The sequence below is a fragment of the Natator depressus genome, chromosome 6 (assembly GCF_965152275.1).
Source record: "Natator depressus isolate rNatDep1 chromosome 6, rNatDep2.hap1, whole genome shotgun sequence".
Lineage (NCBI taxonomy): Eukaryota > Metazoa > Chordata > Testudines > Cheloniidae > Natator > Natator depressus.
Window position 1 is genome coordinate 10,445,397 of NC_134239.1, and position 23,174 is coordinate 10,468,570.

General features: G+C 47.1%; 1 pseudogene; it reads left to right on the plus strand.

Annotated features, from left to right (window-relative positions):
• On the plus strand, positions 1 to 19,049 carry LOC141988544 (uncharacterized; annotated as a pseudogene).
• Positions 19,050 to 23,174: the final 4,125 nt, after the last annotated feature.

Sequence of the window (23,174 nt, forward strand, 5' to 3'; positions counted from 1 at the left end):
CCAGCCCCGACCTGCCCGTGCGCAGGGCGGGTCCCGGCTGCAGCCCCAGGGCGGGGAGCGGGCAGAGAAGTCGCTGCCCGGGCGGAGGAAGCGGCCGGAGCCGAGCCCGGCGATGGCTGCAGCGGGGCCGGCGCAGGTAGGACGTGGGGCGGGGACTCCCCGGCCGGGCACTGGCTGGTCCCGGCTGGGGCCGGGACCCGGGTCCTTCCCGCGCTAGTGACCCCGGGGCTGGGACCGGCTCAGCGCGGCCAGGCAGGGCCCGGGGCCCCGCTTTGCACCAGCGCAGCCGGGGGACGCTGGGGTCGGGGAGCTGCTTTGGGGCCCCCGGGGCTGGGGGGGCCTGGCCGGCGGACATGCAGAGCCGGGCGCGGCCCCTTCATAGAATCATAGAATATCAGGGTTGGAAGAGATCTCAGGAGGTCATCTAGTCCAACCCCCTGCTCGAAGCAGGACCAATCCCAACTAAATCATCCCAGCCAGGGCTTTGTCAAGCCTGACCTTAAAAACCTCTAAGGATGGAGATCCCACCACCTCCCTAGGTAACCCATTCCAGTGCTTCATCACCCTCCTAGTGAAAAAGTTTTTCCTAATATACAACCTAACCTCCCGCTCTGCAACTTGAGAGTGTTACTCCTTGTACTGTCATCTGCTACCACTGAGAACAGTCTAGATCCATCCTCTTTGGAACCCCCTTTCAGGTAGTTGAAGACTGCTAGCAAATCCCCCTCAGTCTTCTTTTCTATAGACTAAATAACCCCAGTTCCCTCAGCCTCACCTCGTAAGTCATGTGCCCCAGCCCCCTGATAATTTTCGTTGCCGTCCGCTGGACTCTCTCCAATTTGTCCACATGCTTTCTGTAGTGGGGGGACCAAAATTGGACACAATACTCCAGCTGTGGCCTCACCAGTGCCGAATAGAGGGGAATAATCACGTCCCTCGATCTGTTGGCAATGCTCCTACTAATACAGCCCAATATGCCGTTAGCCTTCTTGGCTCCTGAGCCAGGAGTGGGAGCTGGGCTGAGCACAGGCCTGGGGCGGAGGCGGGGACTCCGGCTGGGGAGAGGAGAGGAGCAGAGCCTATTCCCTGCCCTGGGATTGAGGCCCTTCCCAGCGCCCCACCCCAGATCCCCATGGGAAGCCAAGGGTGACTCCTGTCCCCGTCAGCAGGGCCCCAAGTGCCTGGGGGGCTGTGCGGGGTCAGGGGGGAGAGTCTCCCTGGGTCACAGCTGCTGGGCTGGGGGTTTCCCTGGGAGTCGCTCCCCTAGAAACCTCATCCCCCGCTGAGACTCCAGGCTGGGGCTGGAGTGGAAGGTGCTGTAACGCTTGTGCCCACAGGTCCAGGTGGCGTTTGAGGACGTCGCTCTGTATTTCACCCGGGAGGAGTGGGAGCTCTTATCCCAGCGAGAGAAGCATCTGTACCGGGACCAGATGCTGAGGAATTATTGGGCCCTCATTTCCCTGGGTAAGGACCAATTTATCTTCTTTTTAACAGCTGTGAAATGTCTGGGTTCCCTCGATGCCATGTGCAACCCTTGGCTGAGTGGTGGCAAATGCCAGCCTCTTTCAGGCCGACTTCCTGTTAGAGCAGAAATCCAGGCTATAAAGCCTGGGGCTAATCTTAGGGCTTGTCTGCACTTCTGCGCGGGGTCGATCGAAGATACGCAGTTTCAGCTATGTGACTAGCGTAGCTGAAGTCAACGTACTTAGATCTACTTCCCTGCCTTCACTGCAGTAAGTCGACAGCTGTTGCTCTCCCGTCGACTCCGCTTGCGCTGCTCGTTCCGGTGGAGTATTGGAGTCGACGGGAGAGCGCTCAGCGCTCGATTTATCGCTTCTAGACTAGATGCGATAAATCGACCCCCGCTGGATCGATCACTGCCTGCCGATCCAGCGGGTAGTGTAGACAAGTCCTTAGTGGAACTTGTTTATTTGCATTCCCTACCTCAGTCCTGGCACAGAAGTGGTAGCCAACAGTCACATGAGTAACAAGTGTGCCTCAGGAACTGACTCGAGTTAAATAAGGCAGGGGAAAAACGTTGCTGTTACAACAGCTCCCGACCTCCCCCCAAAGAATGAACATAGTAAATTTAACAACTGTACAGTTGAACAATGCTTGCACCCTATGTGAAAGAACTGGTAGCTCTGAACGGTGCCACCTGGTGACACTTGCCATGACACGTTGTGGCCAGTGCCTTAATGACCTACTGCAAACTGTTTTCAACAGCTATAAGATGGCAAAGGAGCAAAGTTCCCTTCTTCCAAAATCTTCCCCCATGATAAATTTTTCAGGAGACAGCTGGGTAAGTGAATGACCAAAGAGAAGGTGGTTGAGGACTTTCTACTCACCCTGTCTCTTAATCTGAGAGTAATGGGTGTTCAATGGTGCTTCAACTCGTTAAAGAAAATCTGTGTCACACAGTTGTCCTATGGAACGTACTGCCACAAGATAGCATAGAGGCCAAGGTGTTAGCAGAATGGGATATTTCTATGGAACATCTGGAGTTACCCTAGTAAGGATTTAAAACTCACCCCCCACTGCAAATTGAGATGGGTCATAGAAGTTGCTGCTTCAGAGTATGAACTGAACTTGCCTGGTGGAAGATGGGAAGAAATCTCCTCTAAGGAAGGTTTATTTCATTATTCTCCTGCTTGGGATCTCTTGTGCTTTCCTCTGAAGCAGCGACCGAGATCAGTGTCCCGTTGTGCCAAGTGCTGCACAGACACACCCTGACCGAGGTCGGGGCCCTGTTGTGCTGGGCTGCACCAACATATAATTGAGCCCCTGCAGCCAAAACTTTAGTAATAAAACTTCCCCCCCAAAACAGGCTATTCAGGTTCCAAACCAGACTTAATCGACCGGATCGAGGTAGGGGAGGCAGAGCTCTGGATCTGGGATGCCGAGGACTCCAGGGAAAGCTCCGGGCCTGAGAGCCCCTCCTCAGGTGAGTCGTCATAATCCGGTCCCTTCTGATTTACCCACGTGCTAATGAAGGGCTCCTTGACAAAGACAAAGGAGCTGAAGAGAGACAAATTGAGGCTGGGAATTAGGGGCCCGTATTTATCTTGATGGGAATGAACCACTGGGAGAGCTCCCCTCAGGACACAATGATTCTCCATCACTAGGAGTATTAGACCCTCAGTGGAGGTCTCCCTTACGGGATGGGGAGCAGATAGATAATGGACACAGTGTTGGTATATAATACTCTAAATGCTCTTTATTGATTACAAAACAAACCTTAGTCACTCCACGTTCACATCCCAAACATACTATCCCAGAGACCAAAGGTCAGAATGGGCTCGATGGCCAGTAGAGATTCCTTCCGATCATAAGATATGGGGAGCCGGCGAAAACCACATCTATATCCACACGGGGCTCTGGGTCAATAAATAACTCCGAATTGCAGAAGTCATAGGCAACTATTTTTAGTCCTATTCTGTCGTGTCATTGGTTCTTTGCCTTTGTTTACTAGGCCTTCTACCCACACAATTCCAAAGAGACAATCCTGGGCAGGCTGCCATGGTTCAAGGCGTGCCATTTCCTCCAATTCTTATACAATTTTATATCAGTCCAGCAGACGGCTTCCTTTTCTGCTCATTTTCCGTATTTTTCTCTGAACATAACAAGATTGTTTTTGCACAGATAGTTCTAACAGTCCTTGACTGTAAGTTCTTGCTTCGGTTGCCAACTTGCAATGCATGTATTCATGTCAAGCATGCGTCATTCATACCAGGCCTCAATGACATATCCATGTAATATGTTAGAGATGAATCACAATGTGTGTGTGTGTGTGTGTGTATATATCTCCCAACATTCCCCCCCCTCAATACATGATTAATGCCATTAATTATTGTATCACTTTATAATTTCACAAGCAATTCAATTTTATATATCGCTTGCTCCAAAACTTCTTGTTGCTTTCTTATTCGGCAGTATAAACATAGCATAATAAAGGTTAACAAAATAATTCATGCAAATAATATCACAATAGGATATAGCATTAAATTTAGAAGAGCTGTGGCACTGGGAGACCATCCTTTGAAAATATCATACCAATGAGAAATTGCCAATTCTTCTCCTTCTTTCCCCAATTTTAATATTTGACCTTTGTGGCTCAAAATGTTTATTTTTCCTAGCTGAGCAGCCTTAGATACATCTTTTGCATATTGCCTGATTTTTTTCTCTTTCATCAATAAATTTTTCCCGTTGTTCCCAGTGTATCCTCAAATCAAAGTACCAGTCCACATCTTTTGGTTCCCAAACAATTTCCTTTTTTAAAAATAGAGGACCTCGGTAAATAATTCCATTAATAATGATCTCTATTACATTACATTTACATGACTTAATTGGGCCTTTTTCTGTCATACTTCCCCAAAATACATGTTTTTCAGTGGTTACCACACAAATACAACCGTTGCCTAAATCAAACACTCTTGTGCCATGAGAGGCTAAATATTGCATGGTACATTGTCTGCTTGAATAGTTCAAATGACATGCCTCTAGGGACTCAGTTAGTTGTGGGCACACCCATTTACTTCGTCCCCACTCTTCACAATGTTTCGTTAATGTTACTAATTTATAATCCCCTTCTTCTTGAATCAAGTGTGTCCCACTTATTTCTATTTGCCATAACTCTTCATTAATAATTTTTGGCAGCACCAATGCCATTGCTGCTTTTCTTTGCTTTCCTGTGTTGTGTAACAGCATTCTGCCTTTCCACTCCACCTTCAGAGTGGCTTGATCCCAATTAAACGCCATATATTTCTTCCATCCTGCAATTTGTTGATTCCATATATGAGGATCTTTGAACCATTCAAAAGGCCATTGTCCATTACTTAACAGATTAACCATTCTCTCTATCTATTGTATCCCATAAGTTTGCCTCTGTACGCCTCGTATTGCTTGTACAGTTTTATTGTCCATCTCGGACACAACAAATAGATTTACATTTAGAGACGTTTTCAAGGGTTGGGCTTGTTTCAACTGGAGTTCCACACTACTTATTCCTTGTTCCGATAATGCACCAAAATTTTGTGTCACATGTGACTGTATAGCCCCCAAAATCTTACCCAAAGCTGACATTTTCCCTTGTAACGTCTCAATATCAAATCTTTTGGCTTTAGATATTCCCATGTCACATTTTTGCCATCTTCCCGCCATATTTCAAATTTTACCTCAAAAGGTTTTTCTTTGCATCTGGTTTTGTTTGATCCTGTTTTTTCCATTCTGTCCCACGAATAGTCTAATGTATTTTTACCTTTGATCCTTATCTCCATCCTAGAGGTGCTCCCATATGTATATCCATGTACCCCTACATTTCCCCAAATATTCAAAAAACATAAAAGCCAAAAACTATATTTCCACCCTTTTTGAATTATGAGGAGCCTCAATATTGAAGTCATGGCCATTATTCCATAGGAATAATGTCCAATGCTTCCAGCCGTATTATTCTAAATACTTACACTAACCCTCTTCTATCTTTACTCGAGCTCTGGTATTATTTTTTTTTCTTCCTAAAATATAACACCCATAACACAATTCTTCTACTAAGCACAAAATGCAAAGCAAAGCAAGCATAAGCAATAAACCAATTACAAAAATTGTAGCACCGTATCCATGCTCCAGATCCAAGGTTCGTACAGGATAATCTCCTGTGCAATTGTGCATTCCTTTCCCTCTGTAAGATAAACTAAAAGAAAAAGAAAGGAACATTATTTAATCTTTAGACCATAACTTTAATTGTGATATGTGGATCCACTTTCCCTTTTCCCCTTTGTTAATCTGCACTACAGTAGGTGAAATTTTATTCATGATGGGAAATGGTCCAACCCATCTAGACTCCAGGACATGATTTTTCGATAATTTCAAATACATTACTCTATCTCCGATTTTCCATAATTTACTGTCCTGAGCCACACGAGAATCCAGTGTCTCTTGCTTTTTCAATGGCGTCAGTCAGTTTAAATTCCATTTTCTTAAGTTCAATTGGTAACACCCTTACCCATTGCATAACTGATACCTCCTCTTCTTCTTTGGGGTACAATAAAGGGCTCCACAATCTCATAGGCCTTCCAAAGAGAATTTGATAAGCCTGGTAGCCAGTACCCAATAGATCACTACTTCGGATGACCGCCAACACAATTGGCAATTTATCGTCCCAATCTTTGCCAGTTTCTTGCACTGCTTTGCGTAAAGCTTGTTGAATAGTTTGATTCATCCTTTCTACTGTCCCTAACGATTGAGGATGATAGGGGATATGTAGTAGTTGCTTTATTCCTAAAGCTTTTAATAAACTTTTAATTACTCCTCCTACAAAATGTGGCCCATTATCTGAATCAATTACTTTTGGAGTTCATAGACGATAAGGGTTGGAAAAGACCTCAGGAGGTCATCTAGTCCAACGTCCTGCTCAAAGCAGGACCAACACCAACTAAATCATCCCAGCCAGGGCTTTGTTAAGCCGGGCCTTAAAAACCTCAAAGGATGGAGATTCCACCACCTCCCTAGGTAACCCATTCCAGTGCTTCACCACCCTCCGAGTGAAACAGTGTTTCCTAATATCCAACCTAGACCTCCCCCACATAATTGTCCATATCTACTAAACACTACTTCCCACAACTTTTTGGCAGTGGTCTCTGCAGTATGATTTCTGGTGGGAATTGCCTCCCCCCATCCAGAAAAGGAATCTACTATCACTAATAAATACCGATTCCCCCTTTGGGTCTTAGGCAATTTATCAGTATAATCAACCTGTATTCTATTCCATGGCCCCACAATTCTTTGGTGCCACAAGGGTCTCGAATTCACTGGTGTATTCCCGTCTGCTGCATACCTTATGCAGTTTTTAACAAAATTTTCTACGTCCTTTCGCACCTGAGCCATATTCCAATTTGTTTTACCTTAAAGAGAGTATTCTCTATTCCTTGATGCACCAGAGAGTGACACAGGTTAATAATCTCTTCTCTTTGAAGTTTGTCAGGTGTCCACTTTACCTCTCCTGTTTTTTTTTATTCACCGCATAGTTACCTTGTATATTCCAGTTTCCCCTTCTTTCCTCAGGTTTAACCTCCCTGTTTTATGCCTTGAGCTCTAGTAACTTCCATAACTCCCAAAGGGTCCTTTGCTGTTAATTTAGCTAAAGCATCCGCTTTATCATTCCAATATTTTTCATTCCCTTCTCGCTTTTGATGACCTTTAATATGTCTTACTCTTAATTTTCCTGGGTGTTTTTTCAACCAATCCGTTAGATTTCCAATCCTCCTTTTGGACCAAATTTTTCCCCTCGACTGTTTCCCAAGGATTCTTTTTCGAAATCCCAATCCAGTATCACAGTCCTTGTACCACAAAGTCTGAATCCATATAGACATAAAGACAATCCGTAACATTATTTTTCTATTTAAGCAGGTCACTAAGAGCTCTGACCTCTGCTCCCTGAGCTGCAGTCATACTCATAGAACCAGAAATAGTTTCCCCGTCAATTTGTACAGCAGCATATCCCATATGTTTCTTAGAGTTCGCATGGCACGAACTACCATCTGTAAACCAAACCTCTTTTTCTCCAAGACTTAACGTCTACCAGGGGTGCTTCTTCAACTAACTTTGGTTCGGTTTCTGGAAGTGGTCTCTGCAGTGTGGAGGGCATATGGTAACATCATGGCTTGTTTGTTATTCTCATAAGTAACATCTGTGTTAGTTAACATCAAGGTCCATTGGGCCATTCTGGCATTCAATGCTCCTTTCCCCTGCAGTTTACCTGATAAAATATACTTCAGTGGAGAGTGAGGTGTTTGTATTATAACAGGGGCTGTGCCAGTAGTCAAAGCAAAAGTCGCTGGCCCACACAGCAGCTAAATATTCTCTTTCACAGATCCCAAACTACTGCTCCATAGGGGTTAATCTTCTAGACTCGTATGCTACCGGTATTAACTTTCCGTCAATTTCCTGCATTCGTACCAATACTAGACTTTGTTGGGTTGCTGCCAACTTAATCACAAACAGCTTGTTTATCTCTGGGAATTTCAATGCTGGAGCTTGCATCAAGGCTTGTTTTAAATGACAGAGAGCTTTTTCTTGTTCAGGCCCCCACTCCCATTCTCCTTTCTTTTTTAGTAAACGCCACAAGGGTCCAGTTATAGTGGCAAAATTCCAGATGTTTCCTTAAATAGTTAAACCCTCCTACCATCACCCTCAATGCACGAGAATCCTCTGGCCTTGGTAAATTCACTAATGATTTCACCTTTTGTTGATCCGCCTGAATTCCTTGTTCCCCTGGGGTCACCCCCAAATAAATCACTCTCCTCTGCACTAGTCGGGCTTTCTCTTTATTAGCTTTGAAACCCGTTTCCTGGATGACTCTTTTTTTAGTCCGCTCAGCCACCTCCTCTTCAGTGTCCCCTCACACTAATATGTCCCCTACATTTGAGGTGACATTCTCCTGATCCTCTTTGGATAACTGATCCAGCAGGCACACCGCATGTTGGTGTGCAATAGCCGGAGTGCAGCTTAGACCCTGGGGAATTCTTTTAAACAAATACTGTTGTCCCTTAAACATAAACGCAAAGCAGGCCCAAGAATCGGGATGCAACGGGATGGCGAACAAACAATTTGCCAAATCTATGACAGAGATCCATTTGGGGGCCCCTGTGTTCTTGCCGTCACCTGAAGTAGATCTGCTATTATTGGTGACTTGGGCGGGGCAGCTTTACTAATTTGTCTAAAATCCACTGTCAATCTCCTGAGGCTTTTAATAGAGGCCAAACTGGGCTATTGTGTGTGGAATTCCCCTTTTCAATCACTCCCTGTTCTAATGATTCACTTATTTTCTCAATTCCTGCCTCTGCCTGCACAGGATATTTATATTGTCTCTGTGGTGATGCTTTGTCCCCCACGATTTTAACACGTGCTTTGATTTTACTATATTCTGCTTTATTCTTAATCCATACACTGGGAAACTCCTTTACCCCCATCCTGTTGATCCAGTATAATTTCCTCCACTGCTTCTGCAGCCTGTATTCCTGGAATGTCGCCTGCTATCGGGACGCTTTCCATCCAGCCGGGCACACGCCCCAGAACTCTGTTCGTTAAATCCAAAACGAACCGATTCCTCTTCAGAAAAGGAGACCCCAATATCACTGGCTCAGCCGCCTGATCTATCTGAAGCATTTGTTCTTTACAACGAACATCCCCCGCTCTCTGGGTATAGCTATTTCTACTGAATGATACATTTTTCCTGTCACTCCTTCCCCAATACAGGAGGCTGCTATAATAATCTCTGACACGTATCGAGTCAAATCACAACTTCCATTTACACCAGCCCCACTAAGTCAAAGTCAAAGCTTTGGCTTTGACTTTTTTGAGTTTCAGGTCTTGTTGGCACAGAAATCGGTGACTTTCAGCCAAGTCCATCCTGGGGAGTCATGGGCCAGAAGCCCTGGACTCCCCCTCTTCCAGTCCCCCCCAAGCAGACTCCGAGCGACCGGACCTCCAACACCCCCCTGTTGCTCCTCCTCCTTGTCTTTGTCTCGCTTCCTGGGCAGAGTGTCACCTGGTCATCACCTGGTTGCATCCCCCTCTTGGGTCTCAGGTTACAAAGGGCACCGGTTATAGCATACATGCAGACAGCTGGAACAGCCTCACCTGCCCCAGAGGTCTCGGCCAAAGTCACACACCCCTATTCCCACCACTGAGATATTGGTGCAGCACACAGGGAAACTGAGGCACATATTATTCTTGCAAAACAGTAAAACTCACATAGGCTCAACAGTAAGACTCACGTACAACATAACAAGGGTGTCAGGTTTCCCTCCCCACTCTGAACTCTGGGGTGCAGATATGGGGACCCGCATGAAAGACCCCTAAGCTTATTTCTACCAGCTTAGGTTAAAACTTCCCCAAGGCACAAATCCTTTCCTTGTCTTTGGACGGTATTTCTGCCAACACCAAGTGATTTAGACAAAGATTCAGGAAAAAGGACCACTTGGAGTTCCTATTTCCCCAAAATATCCCCCCAAGCCCCTTTCACCCCCTTTCCTGGGGATGCTTGAGACTAATATACCAACCAATTACCTTTAATAAAAGTACAAACCAGACCCTTTATGTTTAGGACACTAAAATCAATCAGGTTCTTAAAAGAAGAACTTTATTATAAAGAAAAAAAATAAAAGAAGCACCTCTGTAAAATCAGGATGGAAGGTAATTTTACAGGGTAATAAAAAGATTTAAAACACAGAGGATTCCCCTCTAGGCTCAACTTCAAAGTTACAAAAACAGGAATAAACCTCCCTCTTAGCACAGGGAAAATTCACACGCTAAAACAAAAGATAATCTAACGCATTTCCTTGCTATTACATCTAAAATTTCAGAAATTGTAAGATCCTGAGTTGGTTGAGTTCAGGATCCTGACGCAGGGAAGAAAGGTAAGCAGCAGGATACGGACCCTGGACTTCAGGAAAGCAGACTTCGACTCTCTCAGGGAACAGATGGCCAGGATCCCCTGGGGGACTAACATGAAGGGGAAAGGAGTCCAGGAGAGCTGGCTGTATTTCAAGGAATCCCTGTTGAGGTTACAGGGACAAACCATCCCGATGAGTCGAAAGAATAGTAAATATGGCAGGCGACCAGCTTGGCTTAATGGTGAAATCCTAGCGGATCTTAAACATAAAAAAGAAGCTTACAAGAAGTGGAAGGTTGGACATATGACCAGGGAAGAGTATAAAAATATTGCTCGGGCATGTAGGAAAGATATCAGGAGGGCCAAATCGCACCTGGAGCTGCAGCTAGCAAGAGATGTCAAGAGTAACAAGAAGGGTTTCTTCAGGTATGTTGGCAAAAAGAAGAAAGCCAAGGAAAGTGTGAGCCCCTTACTGAATGAGGGAGGCAACCTAGTGACAGAGGATGTGGAAAAAGCTAATGTACTCAATGCTTTCTTTGCCTCTGTTTTCACTAACAAGGTCAGCTCCCAGACTGCTGCGCTGGGCATCACAGAATGGGGAAGAGATGGCCAGCCCTCTGTGGAGATAGAGGTGGTTAGGGACTATTTAGAAAAGCTGGACGTGCACAAGTCCATGGGGCCGGACGAGTTGCATCCGAGAGTGCTGAAGAAATTGGCGGCTGTGATTGCAGAGCCCTTGGCCATTATCTTTGAAAACTCGTGGTGAAAAACGGGGGAAGTCCCGGATGACTGGAAAAAGGCTAATGTAGTGCCAATCTTTAAAAAAGGGAAGAAGGAGGATCCTGGGAACTACAGGCCAGTCAGCCTCACCTCAGTCCCTGGAAAAATCATGGAGCAGGTCCTCAAAGAATCAATCCTGAAGCACTTACATGAGAGGAAAGTGATCAGGAACAGTCAGCATGGATTCACCAAGGGAAGGTCATGCCTGACTAATCTAATCGCCTTTTATGATGAGATTACTGGTTCTGTGGATGAAGGGAAAGCAGTGGATGTATTGTTTCTTGACTTTAGCAAAGCTTTTGACACGGTCTCCCACAGTATTCTTGTCAGCAAGTTAAGGAAGTATGGGCTGGATGAATGCACTATAAGGTGGGTAGAAAGCTGGCTAGATTGTCGGGCTCAACGGGTAGTGATCAATGGCTCCATGTCGAGTTGGCAGCCGGTGTCAAGTGGAGTGCCCCAGGGGTCGGTCCTGGGGCCGGTTTTGTTCAATATCTTCATAAATGATCTGGAGGATGGTGTGGATTGCACTCTCAGCAAATTTGCGGATGATACTAAACTGGGAGGAGTGGTAGATACGCTGGAGGGGAGGGATAGGATACAGAAGGACCTAGACAAATTGGAGGATTGGGCCAAAAGAAATCTGATGCGGTTCAATAAGGATAAGTGCAGGGTCCTGCACTTAGGATGGAAGAATCCAATGCACCGCTACAGACTAGGGACCGAATGGCTAGGCAGCAGTTCTGCAGAAAAGGACCTAGGGGTGACAGTGGACGAGAAGCTGGATATGAGTCAGCAGTGTGCCCTTGTTGCCAAGAAGGCCAATGGCATTTTGGGATGTATAAGTAGGGGCATAGCGAGCAGATCGAGGGACGTGATCGTTCCCCTCTATTCGACACTGGTGAGGCCTCATCTGGAGTACTGTGTCCAGTTTTGGGCCCCACACTACAAGAAGGATGTGGATAAATTGGAGAGAGTCCAGCGAAGGGCAACAAAAATGATTAGGGGTCTAGAGCACATGACTTATGAGGAGAGGCTGAGGGAGCTGGGATTGTTTAGTCTGCAGAAGAGAAGAATGAGGGGGGATTTGATAGCTGCTTTCAACTACCTGAAAGGGGGTTCCAAAGAGGATGGCTCTAGACTGTTCTCAATGGTAGCAGATGACAGAACGAGGAGTAATGGTCTCAAGTTGCAATGGGGGAGGTTTAGATTGGATATTAGGAAAAACTTTTTCACTAAGAGGGTGGTGAAACACTGGAATGCGTTACCTAGGGAGGTGGTAGAATCTCCTTCCTTAGAGGTTTTTAAGGTCAGGCTTGACAAAGCCCTGGCTGGGATGATTTAACTGGGAATTGGTCCTGCTTCGAGCAGGGGGTTGGACTAGATGACCTTCTGGGGTCCCTTCCAACCCTGATATTCTATGATTCTATGATTCTATGATTCTAAGTATCCTTTCAGTAGGAGCTGGGTTACCTGCTTAGTCTCTCTCTTTGTCCAGAGAGGGAACCAACAAAGAGAGCACAAACAAACACCCCCTCACCCCCATTTGAAAGTATCTTCTTTCCTTATTGGTCCTTTTGGTCAGGTGTCAACCAGGTTATCTGAGCTTCTTAACCCCGTCCAGGTAAAGGAGGGATTTTATGCTACCCTTAGCTGTATGTTTATGACAAAGGGGAAATCCCCACTTCGTCACAAGCCTATAACGTATTACATGGAGATATATATATAATCTCCCAACAATAGTAACTTTGCCTACCCTATATTTCTCTAGTTGGTTTACTAGAAGGCCATATAAGACAGTATCAAAAGCTTTACTAAAGTCAAGATATGTGACATCTACTTCTCCCCTATCCACAAGGCTTGTTACCTGTCTAAGGATATTGGGTTGGTTTGACATAATTTGTTATTGACAAATCCATGCTGACTGTTAGTTATCCCTTTATTTCCTTCTAGGTGCTCACAAATAGAATGTTTGATTACTTGGTCCATTATCTTTCCAGGTACTGAAGTTAAGCTGACTGGTCTATAATTCCCTGAGTTGTCCTTATTCCCCTGTCTATAGCTAGGTACTATATTTGCCCTTCTCCAGTCCTTGGGTCTCTCTACCATCCTCCACAAGTTCTCAGAGATAATTGCAAATGGCTCAGAGATCTCTTCATCCAGTTCCTTAAGTATTCTAGGATGTATTTCATCACGCCCTAACGACTTGAAGACCTCTAACTTGTCTAAGTAATTCATAACTATTTTCCTTTCCTATTTTAGGCTCAGATCCTACTCCATTGACACTGATGTTCACTATGTTAGTCAACCGATCACTGCTAACTTTTTGTTGAAAACTGAAACAAAAGAGGCATTTACCAGTTTGGCCATTGCTGTGTTTTCTCTCATTGTCTTTCCCTCCTCATTTAGTAATGGGTCTATCCTGTCTTTGGTCTTATCATAGAATCATAGAATATCAGGGTTGGAAGGGACCTCAGGACGTCATCTAGTCCAGCGCCCTGCTCAAAGCAGGACTAATCCCCAACTAAATCATCCCAGACAGGGCTTTGTCAAGCCTGACCTTAAAAACCTCAAAGGTAGGAGATTCCACCACCTCCCTAGGTAACCCATTCCAGTGCTTCACCACCCTCCTAGTGAAAAAGTTTTTCTTAATATCCAACCTAAACCCCCCCTCCCCCCCACTGCAACTTGAGACCATTACTCCTTGTTCTGTCATCAGCTACCACTGAGAACAGTCTAGATTCATCCTCTTTGGAACCCCCTTTCAGGTAGTTGAAAGCAGCTATCAAATCCCCCCTCATTCTTCTCTTCCACAGACTAAACAATCCCAGTTCCCTCAACCTCTCCTCATAAGTCATGTGCTCCAGCCCCCTAATCATTTTTGTTGCCCTCCGCTGGACTCTCCAATTTTTGCACATCCTTCTTGTAGTGTGGGGCCCAAAACTGGACACAGTACTCTAGATGAGGCCTCACCAATGTTGAATAGAGGTGAACGATCATGTCCCTCGATCTGCTGGCAATGCCCCTACTTATACAGCCCAAAATGCCGTTAGCCTTTTTGGCAACAACGGCACACTGTTGACTCCTATCCAGCTTCTCGTCCACTGTAACCCCTAGGTCCTTTTCTGCAGAACTGCTGCCGAGCCATTCGGTCCCTAGTCTGTAGCAGTGCTTGGGATTCTTCTGTCCTAAGTGCAGGACTCTGCACTTGTCCTTGCTGAACCTCATCAGATTTCTTTTGGCCCAATCCTCCAATTTGTCTAGGTCCCTCTATATCCTATCCCTACCCTCCAGCGTGTCTACCACTCCTTCCAGTTTAGTGTCCTCTGCAAACTTGCTGAGGGTGCAATCCACACCATCCTCCAGATCATTAATGAAGATATTGAACAAAACTAGCCCCAGGACTGACACTTGGGGCACTCGGTTTGATACTGGCTGCCAACTAGACATGGAGCCATTGATCACTACCCACAATCTGGCCAGCTTTCTATCCACCTTATAGTCCGTTCATCTAGCCCATACTTCTTTAACTAGCTGGCAAGAATACTGTGGGAGACCATATCAAAAGCTTTGCTAAAGTCAAGGAATAACACGTTCACTGCTTTCCCCTCATCCACAGAGCCAATTATCTCATCATAGAAGGCAATTAGATTAGTCAGGCATGACTTGCCCTTGGTGAATCCATGCTGACTGTTCCTGATCACTTTTCTCTCATGTAAGTGCTTCAGAATTGATTCCTTGAGGACCTCCTCCATGATTTTTCCAGGGACTGAGGTGAGGCTGTCTGGCCTGTAGTTCCCCAGATCCTCCTCCTTCCCTTTTTTAAAGATGGGCACTACATTAGTCTTCCTCTTGCTTCCCATATATTTGTAAAATGCTTTCTTGTTACCCTTTATATCCCTAGCTAGTTTAGTTTTGTTTTTTGCCTTGGCCTTTCTAATTTTGTCCCTACATGCTTGTGTTGGTTTTTTTTTTAATACTCATCTTTGTAATTTGACCTAGTTTCCACTTCTTGTATGACTCTTTTTTTGAGTTTCAGGTCATTGAAGATCTCCTGGTTAAGCCGGGGAGGCCTCTTACAATGCTTCCTATCTCTCCTACACATTGGTCATTTTTATTGCTAATCTTGCTAATCTTTGACTCTAGGATGTGACCTAAAAATGACGGGGTCTCAAAGCCACAACAAAGAAATGGATCGGAGATGGGGCTGCGATGAAATGGGAAGAGGGATGGAATTGTGATATGGGACGATCTGGGGTGGTGGATTTGCGGGGTGCTAAAGTAAAGAGAGGTCTCTGTGGTGTGGGGGAGCATAGGGGGGCTGCATTTACCTAGTGGGTAGGACATTGCAGTAGAATTCAGAAGACCTTGGTTCAGTTCTAGAAGCGAGTCACTACATGCCTCAGGTTCCCCAGCTCTGTAATGGAGAGGACATTAGGGTTGTGAGGATAAAATCCATCTGTGTGTGTCAGTGGATCTGGCACTGGGGGTCAGACAAGCACCTGGCTGGAAAGACACACCTGTCGTTCCATAGACTACACCACCACCTTCTAGGCTTCCCACACTTCAGAAAATCATATCAAGGCAGGGGTGCCCTAGAGATTTTTCAAATGGGGTTCCTCTGCCCCTCCTGTCTCAAGTTGTGTGCTGGTGTCCTATGGCCCTGGGACATCTGAATCCAGACATAGCTCAGAGAGGGGCAAAAACCTGCTCGCAGCCTGGGAGAGCATCCCCGAGTGACTGGCCCTTGGCAGAGAAGGTGCTGTCCTCTCCAGGTTCCCACCCCACCCCCTCTCTGCCATTTCACTTCGCACATGACCTCTCAGACTGGAGAAACCTGCCCCAGCGAGCAAGGAGAAAGCTGGGAATGACTCAGGGCCGGGCAGGATCCGTCATGTATGATGAGTGCGAGGTCACACCAGGTAGAGGACGCAATTTTGTAGAGCAGGTCTCAGGCACTTGCAGTGTTTCACTGTAATGCTCTAAAACTGCCCCGCGTTCCAGGCAGCTGCTATGGGGAGAGTGAACATGTTTGGGGGCCAGGCGAAAGGCTCGTGTGGGCCATGACTTGGAGTACCCTGGCGTATGGGCTGGGTGTGAGGGAGAGGGGGTGGGATGGCCTTTGTCACCTACCCCCTGCTCTCTCGGTGGTATGAAATCGTTGTCACGTACGTTACTTCAGTGTCCGGGCTTAGCACAGCCCTCAGCCTGAACTCGTCTGTGACTGGCTGTAGATCAGAGGCCTGCTGGGTGGCAGCCATTATCCCCCTCCAGCTCAGCAGTGCCAGGGAGCGGGTTGTGACACAATACAGACGTGTTTTTCAGGTTACATCAAACAAACCCTGAGTGACTTCCCATCCCCCAAAACCCCCTACCCTCTTGCGGATTTTAGTTTAGTTTTAGTTTTGCACAAAGACTGAAACATCAGGCGCAGGGTAAATGACTTCTTTAGAAGGAATTCCCAAAAAGGACTCTCTCCCACAGGAATAAACTACATTATTCTAAGCAGCTTTAAACCGGTCTCACTGCGTCCACATGAGGGGATTGCAGCCCCTCAATGAAACTAGTTTCAAACCAATATAATTAAAACAGCACGAAAACTGGGGAACAGGCCTCACGCTGTAAAACAGAAGAAAGTGAAGAACCAGCACCATGTAAATAAACCCCTCTGATTGAAATAACAAGAGAATCAGTTTGAAAACAATACCAGGGCTGCGTTGTGCCACGCGCTGCCTGTATCTTGGGCAGGCTACAATTTAAGCATAAAACGAGACCCAAGAGGTGCATGGCGCACGAGGGAGCAGGCGCTAGGCGCTGCACAAACAACATTGGGTAGAATCACCCTGAGTCAGGCTGCAGATTTGTCACGGCATTTTGTATCAGAAATTACAGAGCAGTTATAATAAGTTTAGTAAAAGTCACAGGTCCTTAAATTTGCTGTGACTGTTCCATGATTTTTAATAAAACCTGCCCACCTCCTCGCCCTGCCCAAGGGGCACCAGCCACCCAAAGAAGCACCTTCCCCCTAGCGCTGCAACCCTAACCCCAGCCTGGTGTAGAGGGGTAGGGGTGAGCTACAGTGGATCTGGGTGGCAAGGCCCTTCACTGAAGTTTGGCCCACCTCCCCCACCATCATGACTGGGGGCGGGGGAAAATCTGAGTGGCACTGGAACCGTGCAGGCCAGGTCTCAGTGCCTGGAGCGAGGTGTTGGGTCCAGGCCCGTGGGAGAGGAGCTGCCATTGCAGAGTGAGGCACCCATCCAAAAAACAGTCATGGAGGAATGGGGAAATCGCTCCATCCGTGACATTTTTCCATCTTTGTTGAAGGTGTAGCTTTAACCATGAACTAACGCCAGGATTGCCTCTACTCTCTCCAGCAGGGCACGGGATCCCGGGAGGAACGAGGGCACAGCCTGAATGTGGGGAGAGCGCGGCAGGAAAGCAGGATCCCACATCCCACAGAGGGATCCATGCACAGGACGCAGTCCATCCCCGGGGTAAACTCAGCCAGAGACCAGATGTGACTGCACACCAGAGACTCCCCATGGGCCGGTGTCCCCATCACTGTATCGACTGCGGCAAGAAGTTCAGCAACCCCTCTGCACTGAACCAGCACCAGCGCACGCACACCGGGGAGCGGCCGTACCGTTGCTCTGACTGCGACAAGGGTTTTGCACAGATTGCATACCTGAGAATACATCAGCGCATGCACACCGGAGAGCGGCCACGCTGCTGCACCAGCTGTGGCAAGAGATTTGCACACAGCTCAAGCCTGAGAACACACCAGCGCACGCACACCAGGGAGCGGCCGCACCGCTGCACCGACTGCGGCAAGGACTTTGCAGAGGTTGCACACCTGAGAATACACCAGCGCACGCACAACGGAGAGCGGCCGTACCGCTGTGCTGACTGCGACAAGAGCTTTGCACAGATTGCACACCTGAGAAGACACCAGCGCACGCACACTGGGGAGTTGCCACACCACTGCGCTGACTGCGGCAAGGATTTTGCACAGATTGCCTATCTGAGAATACACCAGCGCACGCACACTGGGGAGCGGCCGTATCGCTGTGCTGACTGCGACAAGGGTTTTGCCCAGATTGCACACCTGAGAATACATCAGCGCACGCACAGCGGGGAGCGGCCCTACCGCTGCATCGACTGTGGGAAGAGCTTTGCCGAGAACTCAAAGCTGAGAATACACCAGCGCACGCACACCGGGGAGCGGCCGTACTGCTGCACCGACTGTGGCAAGAGCTTTGCAGAAAGCTCAAGCCTGAGAATACACCAGCGCACCCACACCGGGGAGCGGCCCTATCACTGTGACGAATGTGGAAAGGGCTTTTCACAGATTGGACACCTGAGGAAACACCAGCGTACGCACACGGGAGCGGCCGCCCCGCTGTGACGATTGGGGCAAGAGCTTCAGCAATACCAGCACGCTGACAAACCAGCCGCACGCACGCACGCACACCGGGGAGCGGCCGTACAGCTGTCACGACTGGGGCAAGAGCTTCAGCAGCACTGACGAGGCATCAGCGCATGCGCACCGGGGAGCGGCCATTCCAATGCATCGACTGCGGCAAGAGCTCGCACAGAGCTCACACCTGAGAAGACTCCAGCGCATTCACAGCAGGGAGTGGCCATACAGCTGTGCTGATTGGCAAACGCTTTGCTCCGTTGGGCAGCCTCACCCAGCACCAGTTGACTCACCAATGCCCCTCTGCCACCGCCAGGGCTTGAGGGGCTTCTGGCAGCCCGTGGAACTGGCACCGCGCCAGCTGGTGGAGGCCAGGGAGCGGTCCTGTCCCCATGATGCCCCACAGAGAGACTGTGTGGGGCAGGGAAGGGGACTTGGCCAAGCAGTGTGGGGAAGAGCAGACAGGTGGGGGGATTTTAGAGCAGATGGTCACAGCCTACTCTATTAGGGACACCCTGCATCTACCTGGGGTCCACCCAGGTGTCTGTGTCCCTCTCTGCCCCCGCCCCCCCACACACACACATCTAGCTGTGAGACAGCCAGGACAGCCCTCCCCAATCTAGATGGGACCGTGTCAGGAACTTTCCCCCACTCCTACCTTGGTTCCAAGCAGGGGCTGACTCTTAGGGGACATCTGGAGATGGGATTGCAGTCCTGCCTCCGCATGGATTGGGCTGAGGGGCAGGGTAGGACAGCCTGGTGTGTGAGATTGAAAGAAGACTCAGGAACTGCTCATGCTGGTCTACTTTAAATTTAAATGTGATGAAGAAGAACTACATACCTAATCTGTAACAAAGGTCTGTCTAACCAGATGTTTCTTTGCTATTAAAGGAGCTGATGCATTTGGATGGCATAGGGAAAAGCCAACGTGAAGTGTAAATCTTTAAAATAAACCAATCAAAATGTTCTAAGGCCTAATTGACCATGAGGCCTGATGAACTCTGACTGGCAGGTGCACACAGAGACTTTTGCATTACTCCTTGGGGAATTCTGTGCTAAAAAATTAAACATTCTGCACACCATATTTTAAAATTCTGCATATTTTATTTGTCAAAATAACACAATATAATCACAGTTCCGATTATTTTGGTGATTCATTTCAAACTACCTATCAGCAACTATGTCTAAGCTGAAATCGCAACTGAAGTGTGTTTACCAGACACGTCTGGGGAGTGGGTAAAACCGTTTCTCAAAAACAAAGAAGTTAACGTTTCTGGCCAAGGTATCATCAAAGCTGATGGGTCATCACCTATCAGGTAGCCATTGTTTGGAAAGGAAGGCAATCAGGAACAAACAAACCTGCATTTTAGAGAACAACAGCATGAAACCTCTTCCCCACCAAAATTCGTCTCCCCACTCAGCTGTGAACTTTATCTAGGGGTTGCTTGGAGAAAAATGCATTTTAAATGGAGATGGAACTATAAAAGAGAGGGGCAAAAACACCTCTTGTTATTTCTCTGTGTTCATCTCTCCTTATCACCTAAGAGGACAAAAAAAAGAAAAGAAAAGCAGCTCTTGGACCTCAGGAACTGATCCTGACCTGAAAATTTGGTCAGCAATGCTCCTGGAAACCTATGCTAAGGGACTTCACTTCACCCCAAGTCTAGTTTGTTCAGTTTAGTACTAAGAAGTGTTTTTCTTTTTTTTTTCTTGCAACCATTTCTGACTTTGATGCTTCATCATTGTACTCACTTGAAATCTACCTTTGTGATTAAATAAATTTTTCTTCTTTTAATTGAAATGAATCCAGTATTGTGAACTCTGTGGCTATCTCCATTTGGGGTGGGAAACTGTTATATCTTGATCCCCTGGGAGAGGCAATGGACCTATTGTATCAGGACTGTCCAGGAAAAGGCTGGACAATACAGGCCACACATTTTGGGGGGGAAATCTGGGACTGTGAGTGTTTTGGGGTCACCCTGGGGTAATAACGAAGGCTGTGAAAGCCAGAGTGTGAGCTGAGCATGGCTGGCAGGCAGCAGCTACAGACAGACACTCGGGGTACAACTGGAATGCTGGAGGCTGTTTGTGAGTGGGCCGGGTTGGGAGCTACAGCAGCAAAGCGTTACTGGGCCCCCCAGGTTACAGGGCAGGTGGTGACACTGCTCCCCACTGGTCTGGATTACACTCTGGATTGTGATTGCCCCATTGGACAATGAGAATGGACACAACTCATATCCTGGTTGGATGTTCCAAGCTTTGCCATGAGTATGGGTCATTTCCTGATTGGCCCAGGCCAGCTTTGCCCAGCAGAGTGACCAGACTGCACCACCCAGCAGAAATGGTATAAAATGTCCCATGTTGTTCAAAGTGTTGCTTCCTGAAGTCAAAATGTCTGCATGAACGAGATGGTGAGTGTGACCATCATGGCCTGGCCAGGGAGAGCACCCCCTGCTGGGTAACAACTGCACTCTGGTTGCTGAAAAGCACTCTACTAACTCCATCTTTTAAAGTCGGGTGTTGGGCAACCGCTGAGAAATCCACCCAGAGAACAGGCGTCTGGCTGGCACAGCACCTTGAGTGAATCGCCTGAATGAACTCCCTCTCCGTCTCTAGAACCAGCCACTGCAACGGTGAAACTGAGCTAGAAAAGTCACCTGCATGCCAGCTCCAACAGATATGTAGGGAAAAAAAAGTCATTTTGTGTATTTACATATGTGTTAATGAATCATATTTACACACTGGTTAATGAATTGACAGCATGGTTGTGTTAAGCAAACTGCTTCATATCTGAGTTAACACCCTCTGGGCGACTAAAATGTCTGATGCGCAGAGGCGACTGGTAACGGCTGGCAGTGCGGGGGGGACAATGTAAAGGCTCTGGTGGTGTGCTGCAGGTTCAGGGCAGGTACTCAAGCGACAAAGGAGTTTTGATTTCTAGACCTACTTTTGATGTCGTGTTGGGTTCCCCCCCTCCCCCCCCCCAGCGTGCCACCTGATGTACTGGGGAACCACTGAGCCCACCTGCTCCACCAGCCTGGGCTCCCTTACCCTGTCCTGCTGAGCCAGGCCCTCAAGCCTCCTTCAGCACACACAGATAGGGCTACACCCAGCTGCAGAAAGACACAGACACTGAAATCAGCACTACATGGGAAGGGTTCAACTAAGGAATTGCTCAGCACTCAAGTGCACAAACCCTCTGGAGTGTAAACCCAAAATTACATAGTCTTGCACTGCATAGAGAACTATATGGCGTGAACTATATGGCGTAAGCCAGTGGTTCTCAAACTTTTGTACTGGTGACCCCTTTCACACAGCAAGCCTCTGAGTGTGACCCCTCTTATAAATTAAAAACACTTATTTATAATGGTGTTAAATATATATAAAAGCTGGAGGCAAAGCGGGGTTTGGGGTGGAGGCTGACAGCTTGCAACCCCCACTGTAATAACCTCATGACCCCCTGAGGGGTCCTGACCCCCAGTTTGAGAACCCCTGGCATAAGCTCATGAAATTCACCCCCTCCCTCAATGTAGAGGAAGATATGCATGGCTTTTGCCCCCCAGTTATGAATTTCACAAACTGGTTTTAGAGAAAACAATAAGTTTATTAACTACAAAAGATCAATTTTCAGTTATTATAAGGGATAGCACAGAAATCAAAGCAGATTACCTAGCAAATAAAACAAACAAGCAAGCTAAGCTCAATGTGCTAAAGAAACTGGTTATATGCATCAATTTCTCACCCTAAATGTTATTTTGGGCAGATTGCAGAGGTTCTTGAAGGAAAGCTGCTCTTGCTTGCAGTTTAAAACTTGAGATGTTTCTTTCGAAGGCTAGACCGCTTTCCAGCTCTTCTCCCCCTCCCCCCGCGTCTTTGTTTCTTAAATGTTCACAGCAAACATCTTGGGAGGGGATTCAGTGAAGAACAAACACAGATTATGTCACTCCCCTGCCTTAAATAGGTTTTACATATGGCCGGAATCCTTTGTTTTCCAGTATGATCCCCACCCCAACCTCCAGTCAGTGGAAAAGTACTAATTTTATCATGGAGTCCCATATCAGGTGGCGTGATCACATGACTCCACAGCCACAGCTGAAAGTCTGTTTGCTGGGTCCACAGGAAGGCTTTTCCAGGAAGGTGGGACATTAGCAGGGACGTTCCAGTCACCTATCTGAGCTTGCCTACAATTCTATTTTCTCTTTACAGTTCACGTTTAACTAGAGATGGACCCCAAACTAGGGCACAGAATCCAGACCGCTCCGAAACATGAGGAAAGTCAGATCTAGGTGCAGATTTCAACTTCACAGCTCAGGTTTATTTTTATGAGGGGCCATTTCAGAACTCAAATCCCAACACTCTTGTGAAGTGACTTGGGTTTGGATCTGAAGTTTAGGAACTTGAATTTGGATCAAAGCTTCACAACTGACCTCCTTTTGCTATTAACGTTACAAAGTGTGACTTTCCAGTTCTTAATTATTACTCATTATAATATATTCCAACATTAAGGCCCCAGTCCAGCAAACTCTTAAGCATATGGTCAATTATAAGCATGTGATTAGTCCCAATGAAATCAATGGTACTGCT